At 47.1% G+C, this 16050-nt stretch overlaps 1 protein-coding gene across 2 annotated transcripts in view; it reads left to right on the top strand.

The window, feature by feature from the left end:
* The first annotated feature begins 2207 nt into the window (after positions 1–2207).
* The window catches only part of SMIM17 (small integral membrane protein 17), a 27640-nt gene continuing 13797 nt past the window's right edge, over positions 2208–16050 (top strand). Inside the window, exons 1-2 of one of the 2 annotated variants that reach the window (XM_058707520.1) lie at positions 2208–2764; positions 6838–6908. The gene's annotated coding sequence lies outside the window, so the exon portion shown is untranslated. Of the gene's footprint in view, positions 2765–6837; positions 6909–14321; positions 14575–16050 lie in introns of those variants that run through there. The other variant, XM_058707519.1, reaches the window with a different exon arrangement.

Here is a 16050-nt window from a genome sequence, read left to right as displayed (position 1 = left end):
TAAATATAGTAGAAAAAAATTAAAAATATTTTAATTTAATGTGGTATATATATGTGTGTGTGTATATATATGTACACACACACACACACACACACACACCCCACATTTTCTTTATCCATTCATCCATCAATGGACATTTGGGCTCTTTCCATACTTTGGCTATTGTTGATAGTGCTGCTATAAACATTGGGGTGTATGTGCCCCTTCGAAACAGCATACCTGTATCCCATGGATAAATACCTAGTAGTGCAATTTCTGGGTCGTAGGGTAGTTCTATTTTTAGTTTTTGAGGTACCTCCATACTGTTTTCCAGAGTGACTGCACCAGCTTGCATTCCCATGGATTTTGTTTTATATTGACCCAAACCCCAGACACTGTGTATTTTCAAGACCCCCTTTTCCCCCTCACGTCCTCAAGTTAATGGTCACAGTTTCTTTGTCTCTTTGTGCACGCCCATCACGTTTGTAAGCCTTCTGATCTGAATAAATACGAGGCAAGGACCCTTATTCGGGGCTCTTGTCTTTTTCCTAGACATTAGCCATCTCTTATTTTAATCCTGTGTCTGCTCTTTTGCTAGACAAAAGAGAACTTTAGACTTAGAGTCTATGACACCCTTGTAGGTTAAGGACTTTTTTTCCCTTGCTGCTTTCATGACTCTTTCCTTGCCTGAGTATTTTGTGAATTTGACTATGATATGCCGTGTTGATGGTTGGTTTTTGCTGAATCTAATGGGAGTCCTCTGTGCTTCCTGGATTTTGATGTCTGTGTCTTTCCCCAGGTTAGGAAAGTTTTCCACTATGATTTTTTCACATAACCCTTCTACCCCTGTTCCTCTCTCTTCCTCTTCTGAGACCCCTATGATTCTGATGTTGTTCCTTTTTTTTTTTAATTTTTAAAATATTTATTTATTTTTGAGAGACAGAGTGAGACAAAGTGAGACTGGGGGAGGGGCAGAGAGAGAGGGAGACACAGGATTGGAAACAGGCTCCAGGCTCTGAGCTGTCAGCACAGAGCCTGACGCGGGGCTCGAACCCACAGACTGTGAGATCATGACCTGAGCCGAAGTCGGACACTCAACCGACTAAGCCACCCAGGTGTCCCTGATGTTGTTCCTTTTTAATGAGTCACTGATTTCTCTAATTTTTAAATTGTGCTTTTTTGCCTTAATCTCCCTCTTTTTCTCTGCTTTGTTATTCTCTATAAGTTTGTCCTCTATATCACTGATTCTCTGTTCTGCCTCATCCATCCTTGCCGCTGAGGCACCCATTCAAGATTGCAGCTCAGTTATAGCATTTTTTTATTTCATCCTGACTAGCTTTTACTTCTTTTGTCTCCACAGAAGGGGATTCTGATCTATTTTCGACTCCAGCTAGTATTCTTACTATCATGATTCTAAATGCTGGTTCAGACATCTTGCTTGTGTTGGTTAAGTCCCTGGCTGTCATTTCTTCCGCTCTTTCTTTTGGGGTGAATTCCTTCATTTCGTCATTTTGAAGGGAGAAAAGGAATTAATGAGATAAAAAAATTAAAATTAAAAAATACTAAAATTTAAAAATTGAAAAGACACACACACACACAAAATCAAGTAAATGATGCTAGATCCTTGGTGTGTTTTGATCTGAGTGTTGAAAGGGGCTTGATAGATTAGAGAAAAAAGGGAAAAGGAAAAAAAAGGAAATCGTTTGAAAATTTGAAAAAATGAACACTAAAGTAGAATAAAATGAAATGATGGAAGTGAAATAGAATTTGAAAAAATTTACACAACAGTAAAAAAATATAGTAGAAAAAAATTAATATTTTTAATAAAAATTGAAAATAAAAATGAATTTTTTTCTTTTTCTGTATTCAAGAAAAAGAAAAGAAATGAAAAAGGGGGAAAAAAGAAAGAAAAAAATGAATAGATGAACTGGCAAACAGACTGAAATACGACTGCAATTACTTCATTTTCCCGTGGAAGCCAAACTATGAAGCACTTTCTCATCCGTTAACTAGCAGGTGGAAAGACTTGTGTTCCTGACGCGCATGGTTGGCCCAGGTGGGTGAGGCTTAGTGTAATGGCTCTGTTCTCCACTAGATGGCGCTGCTCAGCGTACTGGGGTGGATTGTTGTTGTGCAGGTAGGTGCGTATACGCATGCGCCAGAGCAGTGAAAATGGCGTCACCCAGCTACTCGGTCTCTAGTATTGGAGCTCTGCTCTCTGGCCGGCTATTGCCACTGGTCCTTTGTGTCCGGCTTCCATCCACCGCCCCCCCCCCCCCATTTCTACACCGCCCGTGACCAAGCCATTAGGTTGCCAGGCGGCACCTCCCTCCTGAATTTTATCTCAGACGCGGCTGTTTCCGGCCCGTCACTTCTGAGGGACTGCGGCTTTGTCCCCGCTCAGACCTTCTGCAGGAGGGTCTCACCGAGCAATGGCTGGTGCCGGCCGCCCCCAGGAACGTTCTTGAGCCTGTGCTGCTGCCAAGGCCCAGAGACTGCGGCTGGGTGCCAGCCCGCCCCAGAAAAAGTTCATGCAGCGTTTCAGGGATTCTGCAAAATCACAACTCACATCTGGCGCCAGGCTTCACCCCCAATGGCCTTGTCCCAGCACCACCGAATGTGGTTGTTCTCCTGGGTCCACTGGCCCCTTTGCCTTTGGGGAACCGACACAGCCTCTACCAGGTGTCCTCCCAGCAGGGGAACCGCCTCTCCCCGTGTGGCCCAAGGACCACCTGGACTTCACTCTGCTCCTGGGGATTTGCCTTTCCCACCAGAGCACCAACAGGTATCGAGCTGCAGAGTTTCAGACTCTGCACTCCCCGTTTTTAGAGTCTTAATGGAATTTAAACCCTCTTCTTTCTCCTTTCTCCCTTTTTAGTTCAGTCCCTGCGGCTGTTTCCACTTTTCTACTTTCTCTCCAGCTGCTTTTGGTGGGGGAGGTGCTTTTCCCCGAACTCTCCCCCGGCTCCGACCTCTCTCCACAAGCACAAATGGCTCCCTGCCCTCTGCGGCTTCTCTCTCCCCCACTTCACCTCTCCGCGCCTTGTACCTATGGAATTCTGTGGTTCAGGTTGTGCAGATTGTCGTGTGAATCCTCAGATCCGTTTTCTAGGTGTGCAGGATGGTTTAGTGTTGGTCTGGCTGTATTTCACGGATGCAAGACAAAAAACTTCCATGCTATTCCGCCATCTTGGCTGCTCCTCTGCTGCATTTAATTTTAATTCATATAAGTTGTCACAGTTACATGTGGCTCCTGGCTGCTGTGTTCAAGGGTGAGCTCTAGAGCCTTAGTTAGCTATTTTTATTGTATATACTAAGCTCGTCTTGTGTTTTGTAACAGTTTGATGGGTCCTCTTGAAAACCCTGCAGCAACAACAGTAACAACAGCAATACCGCACTTACCACTTACTGGGTCTTCATTAAGTGCCAGGGACTGTTTTAAGCACGTGACATGGATTAACCCATTGGGTCCTCACTGCGTATCCATGGGGTGTGCCCACAGTATAGCTCTCACTACTGCTATCACTTATTAAGTGTGTACTATGTGCCAGGCGCCCTGAGAAACTCTTGACACATGTAATGTCATTTAACTGCAGGGGGAGGAGGCTTCAGGGTAATGAATTTGGGAAAGGTGGCAGGAAAGTGTCAGCAAGATGGGGGGGGGGGAGCATGTAGTTGTGTTTTTCACTCTACTTGGATAGAAGCTAGAAAATTCTGGAACTCACAGAGGAGGGATGGGCAGAGCAGAATTCTGCTTAGTTTTTTGTTTTGTTTTTCACGTCATTGCTCCTTGCTGTTCTCTGCCCCCAGCCTGCCTTTCCTTTTTCCTTGTAAAACTTTCTCGTTTCGGATATTAAAAATGGCCACACATTTGTTGCCGCCCCTGCTGTCTCATTTCACATTCCTTGAATCCGTGCTGTCCCTGTGGCTTGCTTTGGCCAATAGAATATGGCGGAAATGATGGTGTAGGATTGTGGAAGTTAGATCTTCTGATTCTGATTCCATCATTCTGTGTCCCCCCCCACCCCCCCTTCCACCCCCGCATGCCACTAAGCAATTCTCTGGCCCTAGCTGGGTGTTGGAGACCCCATCTACCCAGAGATAGTATCAGTTTGAAATAACTGAAAGACACACCTTCCCAAAGTGATTGCCCTATTGGCACTCCCGCCACCAGTGTATGAGAATGCCTGTCTTAATTACTGCCCCCCCCAACCCCATCAGAGGCAGTGGCCTTGAGCTCCTGGATTTTTGGATGGAGGATCAAAGTGTGGGGGTGGGGGGTGGAGACCACGCATTGCCCCCCAATATCTTGTCTCCACTTCTTCCACAATGCTGGAACTCCTAGGTTTTAGGTGTGGCCGAGCGACTAGGTTCTGACGAATGAGGTGCCTCTGGGGGCATCAGGTGAGAGCTTCCAGGCAGAGCCCTGCTGCGTTCAGATTCTGTTTTTGCCACTCCCCTGTTAAGGAACCTTGCAGGGGTTGGGGGTGGGCTCCTGGGTGGCTCAGTGGGTTAAGCGTCTGACGTCAGGTCAGGTCAGGTCAGGTCATGGTCTCATTGTTCGTGAGTTCGAGCCCCACGTCGGGCTCTGTGCTGACAGCTCAGAGTCTGGAGCCCCGCTTCGGATTCTGTGTCTCCCTCTCTCTCTGCTTCTTCCCCACTCGTGCTCTCTCTCTCTCTCTCTCTGTCTTTGTCTCTCAAAAATAAATACTAAAAATAAAAGGAACTTAGGGAAAGAGACTTAATTTCTCTACACCTCAGTTTCCTCATCTGTACAGTGGGGATAGGGATAGTATAACTTACAGTGCTGTTGCAAAGGACAAATGGAGTCATACAACAGAGCACACAGAGCACTTCTTGGCACATAGGTTCTATTATGTGTGGCCATTAGCATCATAATAACGTTGTTATCACTTCCTAAGGTTGGTGTGAGGTTTAAGTGCAACTCTGCTCCATGCCTAGTATCAGAACAAGTTTCCCTAGTGCTTATTGGTCTCCCAAGACCAGGGAGAGATATTAGGGGGGAATTATATCCATCCGTCTACTCTCACCCACCCCTCACCGGCACCGCTAAAGGAAGTTCGATAGATTTTTCCATGTCCTTCATCATAGATGTTTGCCCAGTAAATATTTCCCGATTCATAGGCGGGATCTTTCTTTTGCTCAAGTTTCTTTAAAAACTGCCTATGGAGATGTGGATGTTTATTTATAAGTGATCACCTGCTTTCCAGAGAAGGTGAGAGGTGGGAAAGAAGTGGAGGAGAAGGAGAGGCAGGTGTGACGCTGGCGTTTTTCTCACTGCTGAATTTAATGTGGCACAGGGAGGTTGGTGTGAGCGAAGTGGGTGGGAAGGGGGAGGAGATAATTGGGTTAAGAAGGAGACTGAGTTTTTTTCTTCTTCTTTCCCCTTTTGTAGTGGGGGAGAGACTAAGAAATAAAGTGGATGAATACTTATATTTCCTGCATCCTTTGATAAGCAGGGACTTCAGGGGACAAGAGGCTTGGGGTGAGCAGGGAGTCTTTCCCTCAATAAATATCTGAGCACCTCCTCTGTGCCAGACACAGCTCTAGGAGCTGGGAATCCCGCAGTGAGCAAACTGAAGCCACTAATGCTAATTTCTGAGTGGGATCAGAGGCAATGAGGTGGAGAGTGGGGGTGGGGGAGGTGGCTTCAGCTTTGGCAGTCAGGGAGGCTCTCTCTCAGAAGGTGACCTTTGAGCAGGGCCCTGATTAGCAATACACACAGTAGGAGAAGAAACACTGCTATTTCTAGGTTGCTAATTTATTGAAATGCTCCAGTGGCAGAGGCAGAAGAGAGCTTACTTACCCTATCTTATCTGAAACCGGTACCCTCCTGAGCCTTTCAGAAAAACTAATGATGAAATATTACAAGCCTACAGGGTAGTATTGAAATAAGACAGCGTGTCTTTCATGTATTTGCCACTCAAATTTTTTTTTTAATTTTGCAGGTACGTGACTTTGATTTTAAAAAGTAGTTTTAGGGGCGCCTGGGTGGCTCAATTGGTTACGCGTCTGACTTAGGCTCAGGTCATGATCTCACTGTTCATGGCTTCGAGTCCCACATCGGGTTCTGTGCTGACAGCTCAGAGCCTGGAGCCTGCTTTGGGTTCTGTGTCTCCCTCTCTCTCCCCCACCTCTCCCGCTTGCGCTCTCTCTCTCTCTCTCTCTCTCTCTCTCTCTCTCTCTCTCTCTCGCCTTTAAGAGATGTCATACATGTACATACACACACACACACACACACACACACACACACACACACACCCCATCTCCTCTGATCCTGACAGGGCCAGCAAACAAGGGAATCGAATGGTAGGACCCTCTTTCCCTCTAACACCTGAGGGAGGGTTTCCATGGCAATCAATCTCTCACAGATGGAAAGAAAAGACAGGTTGGCAGCCCAAGAATGGATCCAGGATCCTCGCTGGGAGAACAGGACCCCTGAGGAGACCCAATGCAGAGACTGAACAAAGTTGATACAGGCAGCCATGGCCCAGCCCCCTTCCCTTTGGGAATGTGCATTCCTGGGGGTGAGACTGGGGAGGGGAGGTGTCCCTCCTGATGCCAAAGAACCTCCAGAAGTAGTCTGCCCCAGGGAGCAGGACAGGGGCGGGCTTTAGAGTCAGTCTCTCGGATCTGAATCCCAACTCTGCTGTTTACTGGAGGTGTGAGCCAGGTGACTCGGTTTGAGAGCTGTCAGAAGGCGTTGGGAATCCGGGGAGCAGGGCCGTTCTTATCCCAACTCTCAGAGAGGGACTCACCTCCGAATCCCTTTTTAATGAGTATTGTTTTATTTTGTTTTTTGACAGTTAATAAGTAAACACATTTTCTTTGTCAAAGGTCAAAACATATTGATAAAGCAAGACTTCCTGCTGATCTCACTTCATCAACTCCAGCCCTCTGCTCTGGAGGTGAGTACCTTGTGGGTTTGGGGTCTTTGGGAAGGATGCGTTTCCTTCTCATGGACGTACATGTCTGTACCCATAGAAATAGATGTAATTTTTGTGAGAATATCTGGAAATGCATTGATTCACTCTCCTTATCCATAGAACAAGCCTGGCCAATATTACCCATCCCATAATAACAAATCCAAATAGCATATATATCATAGTTATGTGTACATATATAACTATGATATATATGCTATTATTATTGAATACATTTCAGTAATTAAATCTATGTATCATATTTCTTTGATGCTAAGGTGCATTTTTTAGTTTTTTACATTCTAACATCTCTAACACTGAAATATGCCTTAATATTGTCAATATCTTTGGATTTGAGGATTTTAATTTTTTTTTTTCAACGTTTTTTATTTTTATTTTTGGGACAGAGAGAGACAGAGCATGAACGGGGGAGGGGCAGAGAGAGAGGGAGACACAGACTCGGAAACAGGCTCCAGGCTCCGAGCCATCAGCCCAGAGCCTGACGCGGGGCTCGAACTCACGGACCACGAGATCGTGACCTGGCTGAAGTCGGACGCTTAACCGACTGCGCCACCCAGGCGCCCCAAGGATTTTAATTTTTTAAGCAAAACCATCCTATTCACAGCATACCACCGTCTGGAAGAAAAATTAGTTTGCACCCTGAAATTATCCAAGTATAACAGAGCCACTCTGTCTAGTCCTGATCCTCAAAAAATAAAACACTTCATGTAAACCTGTAACCCATGGCCAAAAACTTAATCCCTGAGGCTAGCCATGCTGAGATTTGAAGATACATGTTCTGGCTGGGTAATCATTTAACAAAATTACTGGTTTTTCATCACGAGTGAACAAACGTAGCCTTGATAAACTTGGTAATCCTGTGAGCCCTTTCTCTTAAATGCCTGTTGCGTCTTGAATTTGGCAAGCCTTTATGTACACATCTATATGCGTGCATAGAAAATATCCAGCATTGTTTTATGTTGGGTTTTCATATGAGTGATGTCAGACTGCGTCTCTGGTTTTGCAACCTGCTTTTTTCCACGCGATATTTCCGTGCAGTGGTGTGTGTTCAAGACCTTTCCATATCAGTCCACAAAGATCTATTTTATTCTGTGAAGTGAGGGTCGTAAGATTACCCAACTGACAGCACGGAGGAGGGCACGTATTCCTCTAAGGGCAAATCTGCCTTGTTACTATTTCACCCCAGACCTACCCACCCCCCAGCCCCCCCCCCCCCCCGCCCCCTGCCCCAGGTGACTAGCTACTTCAAGGTTTTAGGCAACTAGGGGAATTTTCTCACTTCGATCATCCATCTTTTCCCCTGTAAAGTAAACTGAACAATCCTCAGTAGTAGTGAAACAGAAAGGTCTTTGGCGACAGGTTGCCCTGGGTTAAATCCTGGCTATTTACAAGTTGAATTTGGGCCTTTCCCAAGAAGTGTGAGGGTCCCAAATGATCACTCTGGAAATAACCTTAATGTCTGCCAGCTGGGGGAAGGGCCACATAACTAGATGCAGCCACATAGTGGGATTAATGCCCTGGAGTTGTTAAAAAGAATGAAGTAGATTCTCTTCTTTGTGAGATAATCCTTGTTGATAGGATTCCTTGTCTGATGCCACACACCCCTGTCTTCTGGGTCACAGCCAAAGGACCAGGGTGGGAAACAACAGATCACCTGCCCATCGAGTGTTCTCATGCAGAATTTTGCTCAGTAAGAATTGATGATTAGATGACTCAGCTGGTCAGACCATGGGCTGCATCCAGCCAACTGATGTGTTGGTTCACTCATCTTCTTTTTAATTTAGTGAGTTGTCATCATTAAAATAGTGGGAGGGGCACCTGGGTGGCTCAGTTGGTTAAACCTCTGACTTTGGCTCAGATCATGATGTCGCGGTTCATGAGTTCGAGCCCCAGTCGGGCTGTGCTGACAGCTCGGAGCCTGGAGCCTGCTTCGGATTCTGTGTGTTCCTCTCTCTCTGCCCCTTCCCTGCCCTCCCTCCCTCCCTCTCTCTTTCTCTCTCTCAAAAATAAATAAACATTAAAAAAGTTAAAGTATTGGGATATTTTGGGGCACCAAGCTGGTTCAGTCACTGGAGCATCTGACTCTTGATCTTGGGGTCATGTGTTTGAACCCCTTGGTGGGTGTACAGATTACTTAAAAATAGTAATTAAAAAAAAATTAAAGATTCTGGTGGGGGCCCCTGGGTGGTTCAGTCAGTTGAGTGTCCAACTTTGGCTCAGGTCATGATCTCCTGGTTTGAGAGCTGCTGTCAGTGCAGAGCCCACTTCGGATCCCGTCCCCCTTTCTCTGCGCCTCCCCCACTTGCACTCTCTCAAAAATAAACATTAAAAAATAAAAGCTATTGGGATAATTTGTGTTTACAGATAGGACTTTCATTCATTTAATCCTTCAAAAATAAAAAACATTCATAGAATATCTGGTATGTGCCAAGCAACGTTTGAAGTGCTAGAGGCTGAGGAATGAACTAGAAACACAGAGTTCCTACCGTCATGGAGTCTACATTCTAGAAGGTGAGGCAGATAATCAAGAAAAAAAAAAAGCCATAATGTAATGAGCTCCACTTCTTTAGGGAATTTGGAATGTCAATACCCACCAACAACTCCATGAGAAGATAGAGAAGTAACTAAGAGGCAGGGGCACCTGGGTGGCTCAGTCAGCTAAGTGTCCAACTCTTGATTTTGGCTCAGCTCATGATCTCACAGGTCAGTCAGTTAAGCACCCGACTCTTGATTTTGGCTCAGCTCATGATCTCATGGGTTCATGGGCTCAAGTCCCACATCAGGCTCTGTGCTGTCAGTGTGGATCCTACTTGGGATTCTCAATCTCCCCCTCTCTCTGACCCTCCTGCACTCACACACTCTCTCTCCCTTTCTCAAATAAGATAAACTTAAAAAAAAATGGGTAAAAGCCATACTTCAGTGACTTTGAGGTGATCAAAGAGCTCATATCAGAGGCTTAAAGCTTCCTGCCTCTTGAAAGGGTGTGGAAACCATCCACTTAGGGGAAGGGGATATGCCTCAGGCATCCTGGTTGTCCCCTGCAATAGCCAGTACATAGTGGGTGCTTTATGAATGTCTGTCTCTTGAGAGGAGCAGCTGTGGCTTTCCTGGTGACCAGATCTTTGGGAAGAACAAATTTATTCATTTGTTCATTCATTAATCCCACAGTGGTTGGAGTTTATGCCAGGGACCCTTTCTTGAAGAACTTGGACAGTTCATTTTTTTTTAAAATTTATTAGAGATAGAGACAGCATGAGTGGGGGAGGGGCAGAGAGCGAGGGAGACACAGAATCCGAAGGAGGCTCCAGGCTCTGAGCTGTCAACACAGAACCAGACGCGGGGCTTGAACTCACAAACCGTGAGACCATGACCTGAACTAAGCTGAAGTCGGATGCTTAACTGACTGAGCCACCCACCTGCCCCAAAACTTGGACAGTTCAAAACCCACCTAATTTAAGACTAATCCTAACAGAAGGTGGTTGGTATGTTTCTTTACCAGGTAGAGTGATATTATAATAACAAGCATAGCTTACAATGTACATAATTGGTCATATTCAAAAGTATGGACTTTTGAGGAAGTTTTGAATTGTGAGGCTTCTTCTCATCTCATTAAAAAAAAATGCCACCCCCCTACCCCCATGCTCATGATTTCAAATGTTTATAATTCAGGTTAGCATAAAATATAGCCATGATGTATTTGTATTAATCTACAGTAATATCCTTCTTGTGACCCCATCTCACAACATAAAAACTAGGGCCTTTCCAAAAATTCACATATACCTATATAGTAACTCCTCTGTTTCCCCCCAGCCCAAGGTAACCATTAGCTCTAATCCTGGGAACCTTTCCTGCTTTTTGTACATCCACCCCTACCCCTCAGATGCTTTGGAAACTCCGCGTTAATAATTCTAGTCAGATGTAGCCAAGGGTCTGCTGTCCTAAGAGCCAAAGCTGCTTCTTATATATAAATGACTCTGCGTTTTTGCCCTCATTTGCTTTCATCTGCGCTCCCCACAGCCAGAGAGTTTTGTTTCCAGGCAATGACAGGGCTTTTCCCAGGCAGATGCAGATAGTGTCTTTGAAAAGGGGAGAGGGAGAGAGGATGAGGGCGGCAACAGGGCGGGCGGAGAGGGAGGGAGGGAGAGAGGGAGAGGAGAGAGAGAGAGGAGAGACCTTTCCGGCTAGTCTGCTGAAGATTCAGCACCTCGGACAGCTCAGGCCCTGCCGGTTCAGCACCGCGGACAGTTCCGGGACCATAATTTTGCCGCTGCCTCTGCTAGATACCTGAACCCTTGTGAGCAGATTTCTGGACCCAACTGTCACCCCCAGAGTTTCCGAATGCTGGTATCTGGGTATCCTAAGCTCTCCTAGTATTAACCTCAGAAACACAGGCATCGGGTATTTAACATGCCCCAAAGAGGGATTTCTGGATCTCTCTCTCTCTCTCTCTCTCTCTCTCTCTCTCTCTCTCTCTCTCTCTCTCTCACACACACACACACACACACACACACACACAGTTGGTCTACTCTCTTCATTCACCATAGAGCACGTAGTTGCTTAGGCTCAAAGTCCAAAAGTCTGCCTTGATTCCTTCCTTTTTCCTACCTTTCACATGCCATCCATTAGTGAGTCCTCTCAGCCCCATCTCTAAAGTGTATCCTGCATCTGTCCACTGCCTTCCCCCCTGCTGCCAGACTACCATCATGTTTTACCTGGTTGATTGCAGCAGCCTCTTAACTGATACTCCCATTTTACCCGTTGCCCCTTCTAGAGTTTTCCCCACACAACAGTTCCAGTCATGCCTTGAAAATGTAAATTAGATTATATCACAGCCTTCCTCAATGCCCTTCCGTAACTTCCCAGTGCACTTACAATAACATTCAAAGATGTCACTGTGGCTTTCAAGACCCTGGATGACTGATCCTATATCCTGTTACTCTCTCCCTTCTCTGACCACTCTGGTTACATTGGCCTCCTTGTTGTTCCTCAAGTCCTGCTGTCCTTTCTGCCATGAATTCTTGCATAACTGGCTCCTTTTCCCCTTTCAGGTCTTATCCCAAAATGCCACCTTTTCAAAAAGACCTCTCCTGACCACTCTCGTCTAAAGTGGCCTCACAGTTACTATCATGTCGATCTATTTCATGTAATTCATTGAATTAACACAAACTATATTTTTTTCTGTATTTATTGGTTTGTCTGCTTCATTTCACTAGACTATAAACAACATTAAGACACAGGCCTCAACTGTCGTGGCACTCAGAACGACATCTGCAACATAACAGCTTTTTATTTTTATTTATTTTTAAGTTTTTAATGTTTATTTTTGAGAGAGAGAGAGAGAGAGCGTGCGCAAATGGGGGACAGAGAGAGAGGGAGACACAGAATCTGAAGCAGGCTCCAGGCTCTGAGCTGTCAGCACAGAGCCCAATGCAGGGCTTGAACCCACAATATGTGAGATCATGACCTGAGCTGAAGTGAGCCACCCAGGTGCCCCAAGAGCAACCTTTAATCATCTGAACTCTCAGGATCACACCTGGAATTTTCCCCCAAGTTGAGGATCTGGTGATCAATAACAGTGGCTCAATCTGTATGCAGTGTGCATGTATTAACTCCTTTGATGTTGATGATAACCCTATGAGTTAGGAACTGTTACTGTCCTTATTTTATAGATAAGGAAACAGAGACCCAGTTAATTCACCTCCCACAGTTACACAGCTGGTGCACAGTGGATCTTGGTCTGGAAGCCAACCTCTCAAGCCCATCAAAGGCTCCATGGGCTGGGCGGCTCCCCTAGTGTCCTGCACAGGACGTTTTGCTATCAAAGGAAGTGGTGAAGGGGTGAATGAAGGGCCTTTATCTAAATCCACCTCCCCCCGCCTATCCCCTCTTCACACCGAACTATGCTGGGAATGGCTGGAAGTTCATCTCCTAAACTTCTTTTTAAAATTATTTTTTAAATGTTTGTTTACTTTTAAGAGAGACAGACAGACAGCCTGAGCTGGGGAGTGGCAGAGAGAGAGGGAGACACAGAATCTGAAGCAGGCTTTAGGCTCTGAGCTATCAGCACAGAGCCCAAGGCGGGGCTCAAACCCACGAATTGCAAGATCATGATTTGAGCCAAAGTTGGACACCCAAGTGACTGAGCCACACAGGTGCCCCATCATCTCCTAAACTTCTAAACAAAGAAAGCTTCCCCTCCGAATTATGTGGCAAATATGGAAATCAATATTTCCTAAGGAAACCAATCTCTATCCTCCCATATTCTTGCCATGTGTCCTCTGGACAAATCCTTTAATTCCTTCATGCCTTAGTTCCCTTCTCTGTTAAATGGGGATAATAATACCTACCACTTGGGGCCTTTGAATGAAATGAAATAATGGACATTTGATGCCTTTGCTCATCAAATTGGTTGGATAAATGACAGTTATTTTGACTGCTTTTCTGGGAAACCAGGATTATTCAACTGTCTATCCATTTGGAATATAAAGTTAAGTTTTTACTTCACACTATTCCAAAAACTTCCAGCAGGTACAACAAACTAAACATAAAACAAGACTGTAAAGTATGAGACTGTAGAAGAAAGTGTGTTTATGAAAGTAGGAAAAACAGATAGCTTTTACTTTATCAAAACCCAAAATTTGAGGTACTGTGTAAGCAAAGTGAAAAGACAAGTGACAGGCCAGGAGAAGATATCTGCCACAGGTAAGGTAACAGGCAAAGGATCAGTATTCAGAATATATAAAGAATGCCTATAAATCAAGAAGCAAACGCTACACAGAGTAAGGCAGGGAAGGTATGAACAACCAATTCACAAACAGAAAATAACTGATCAACAAACACGTAATGAAATGAAAATAAGACCAAAAAGAAAACCACTTTCTCCCCCCCACCCATGGCGTTATCAAAAATCTAAAAATTTGATGTAGCTTCCCCGAGAGCAATTTGGCAGGTAGCGATTACATTGTAAAACTTGAACAACAGTGATAATAGTAGCAACTGTTAGGCACTGTTCTAAACACCATACAAGCACCATATGTATTTTTTTTTTTACCTGGGAGGTGGTAAGCATAATCATTCCCACTTAACAGAATGGGAAACCGAGGCCCAGACATGCTAAGTGACGCACCCAAAAACACCCTAGGAGCAAATGGTAGCGCCAGCCTCTGACCCTAGGCAGCCTGGCCTCCGGGTCCCAGGGGCTGCCACACCTCTGCTCCAAGTCCTTCCTCCTCCCTCCTACCCTGACCCAGGGTTGTGGAGTAGAGAACTACCACGAGCCAAGAAAGTTGGTGGGCTTGGCACGCAGCTGCAGCAGGGGAAGTAGGACAGAACCTCGGTTCCCAACAGCGGAGGATGGGCGGCTCATCCCTCTGTGGCCGATCGGCACAAGCCCCGCAACCGCACCGCAGCCGACTCGGTTGGGTAGGGAACCTGGGGCCCCTCCGCTCCGTTCCCTACCCTACTGCAGGCGCTGCTCCCCGGGAGCCGAGCGGAGAGGGGAGGAGGCGAGAAGGCCATCCCCCTCTTCCACCTTCCCCCCGCCCCCCTCCCCTGCTGCCTCCACGTCTGCGCAGCCGCGGTAGCTGCTGCGCCCGCTCTGCAGTGCCGGGACTGGGTCTGGTTGGGGAGGGTGAGTCCTCCGAGGGACCCCCGCGGGCGGGAGGTGGGGCTGGGAAAATAGGCTGGGCGGGGGAGGGAAGGGGGACGCGGGCGGCGACCTCAGGAGCGCGCGTGTGAATGTGTGCGAGTTGTCTGTGTCTGGGGGTGGAAGCAGAGGTGCAGGCCTGGGGAGGGGGTCTCCAAGCCCCTCTACTGGAAGAGTGACCGGGCTGGGGCTGGGTCGGGTCTGTTTGTCCGAGCCTGTGCGCCTTGCCCCGTGCGAGGAGGGGAATGACCCCGCGTTGCGCAGCCTCGTGGGTCGCCGCATGCACGTGCGCCCAGGTCTCGCGGGGGTCTTGGCATCTCGGTCAGTCCCCCCAATGTGTGCAGCACGCCGTGTCCCTGCGCCCGCCCGCGTGTGCACTTGCGCGAGTGTGCGTTGTGTGTCTGGGCGCGCGTGTACCGCCCTACAGTGGTGCTGCGCACAGGCGCGGGAATCGGACACGTTTGCATCCCCGCCCAGCTCCGATTAGCTGTGTGGCTTTGATCGAGGGCCTTCTCCGTCTGCAAAATGGGCGTGACAGTATCTGCTGCGGAGAATTATGGAGAGGAATCCGTTAGGAAGAGGGTGGGGCGTGCGCCCCAGGCCTGGCACACCTCTCTCTCTGGCACACCGGAGCGCTCCTGGAAAAGGTGGCTGCCCGTGTTGCTGATACTGTTACTGCATCCCCCTGGTTTCTTCTTCGCGGATGACCTGTTTGCTATTTCTCAGAGGACAGGGAGGCTGTGCGGTGTGAATTCCACACACACACCCTTGTCAGCCCCACAGATTTCTCTCTGTCCCTCCCCTCCTCCCGTCTCCATCCAACCAGATCCAGCCTCTTCTGACCTGGATCCCAGGGCTCCTGTCTTCTCCATTGGCCACCCCTCTTCCTGGGCCTTCCTTCGCATTAGCCTGAACACAGGATTATATATTCATATTAAAAACGAAAAAGGTAGACAGAGAAAGGAAAAGGAAAGAAGAACCAAACGGGACCCCCCCACTCGTGCTGTTTCACTAACTTTTCCATGAAGGCCAGTATTTTCTTTTCCCTTGGAAAATGTTTGTGCTCACGGCTCCTCTCCCTATCCCCAGCGCTCCCCAGCGCACACCTTGATTGCAAACTCACAGCCCCACGACCTGTGCTCTTTGGCTCACTGACCTGGTGTCTTCCTTTTAAACGTTTGAAAGTATTGGCATTTTAAAATGTGGGAGATGTTGGGGAGCCTGGGTGGCGCAGTCGGTTAAGCGTCCGACTTCAGTCAGGTCACGATCTCGCGGTCCGTGAGTTCGAGCCCCGCGTCAGGCTCTGGGCTGATGGCTCGGAGCCTGGAGCCTGTTTCCGATTCTGTGTCTCCCTCTCTCTCTGCCCCTCTCCTGCTCGTGCTCTGTCTCTGCCTCTCAAAAATGAGTAAAAAACACTAAAAAAAAAAAAACAAAACAATGAAAGTAAAAGCGGGAGGTGTG

This window comes from Neofelis nebulosa, chromosome 17 (genome assembly GCF_028018385.1).
Source record: "Neofelis nebulosa isolate mNeoNeb1 chromosome 17, mNeoNeb1.pri, whole genome shotgun sequence".
Taxonomy (NCBI): Eukaryota; Metazoa; Chordata; class Mammalia; order Carnivora; family Felidae; genus Neofelis; species Neofelis nebulosa.
Note: the sequence above shows the minus strand (reverse complement) of the source record. Positions and strands in the feature narration are given on the sequence as shown.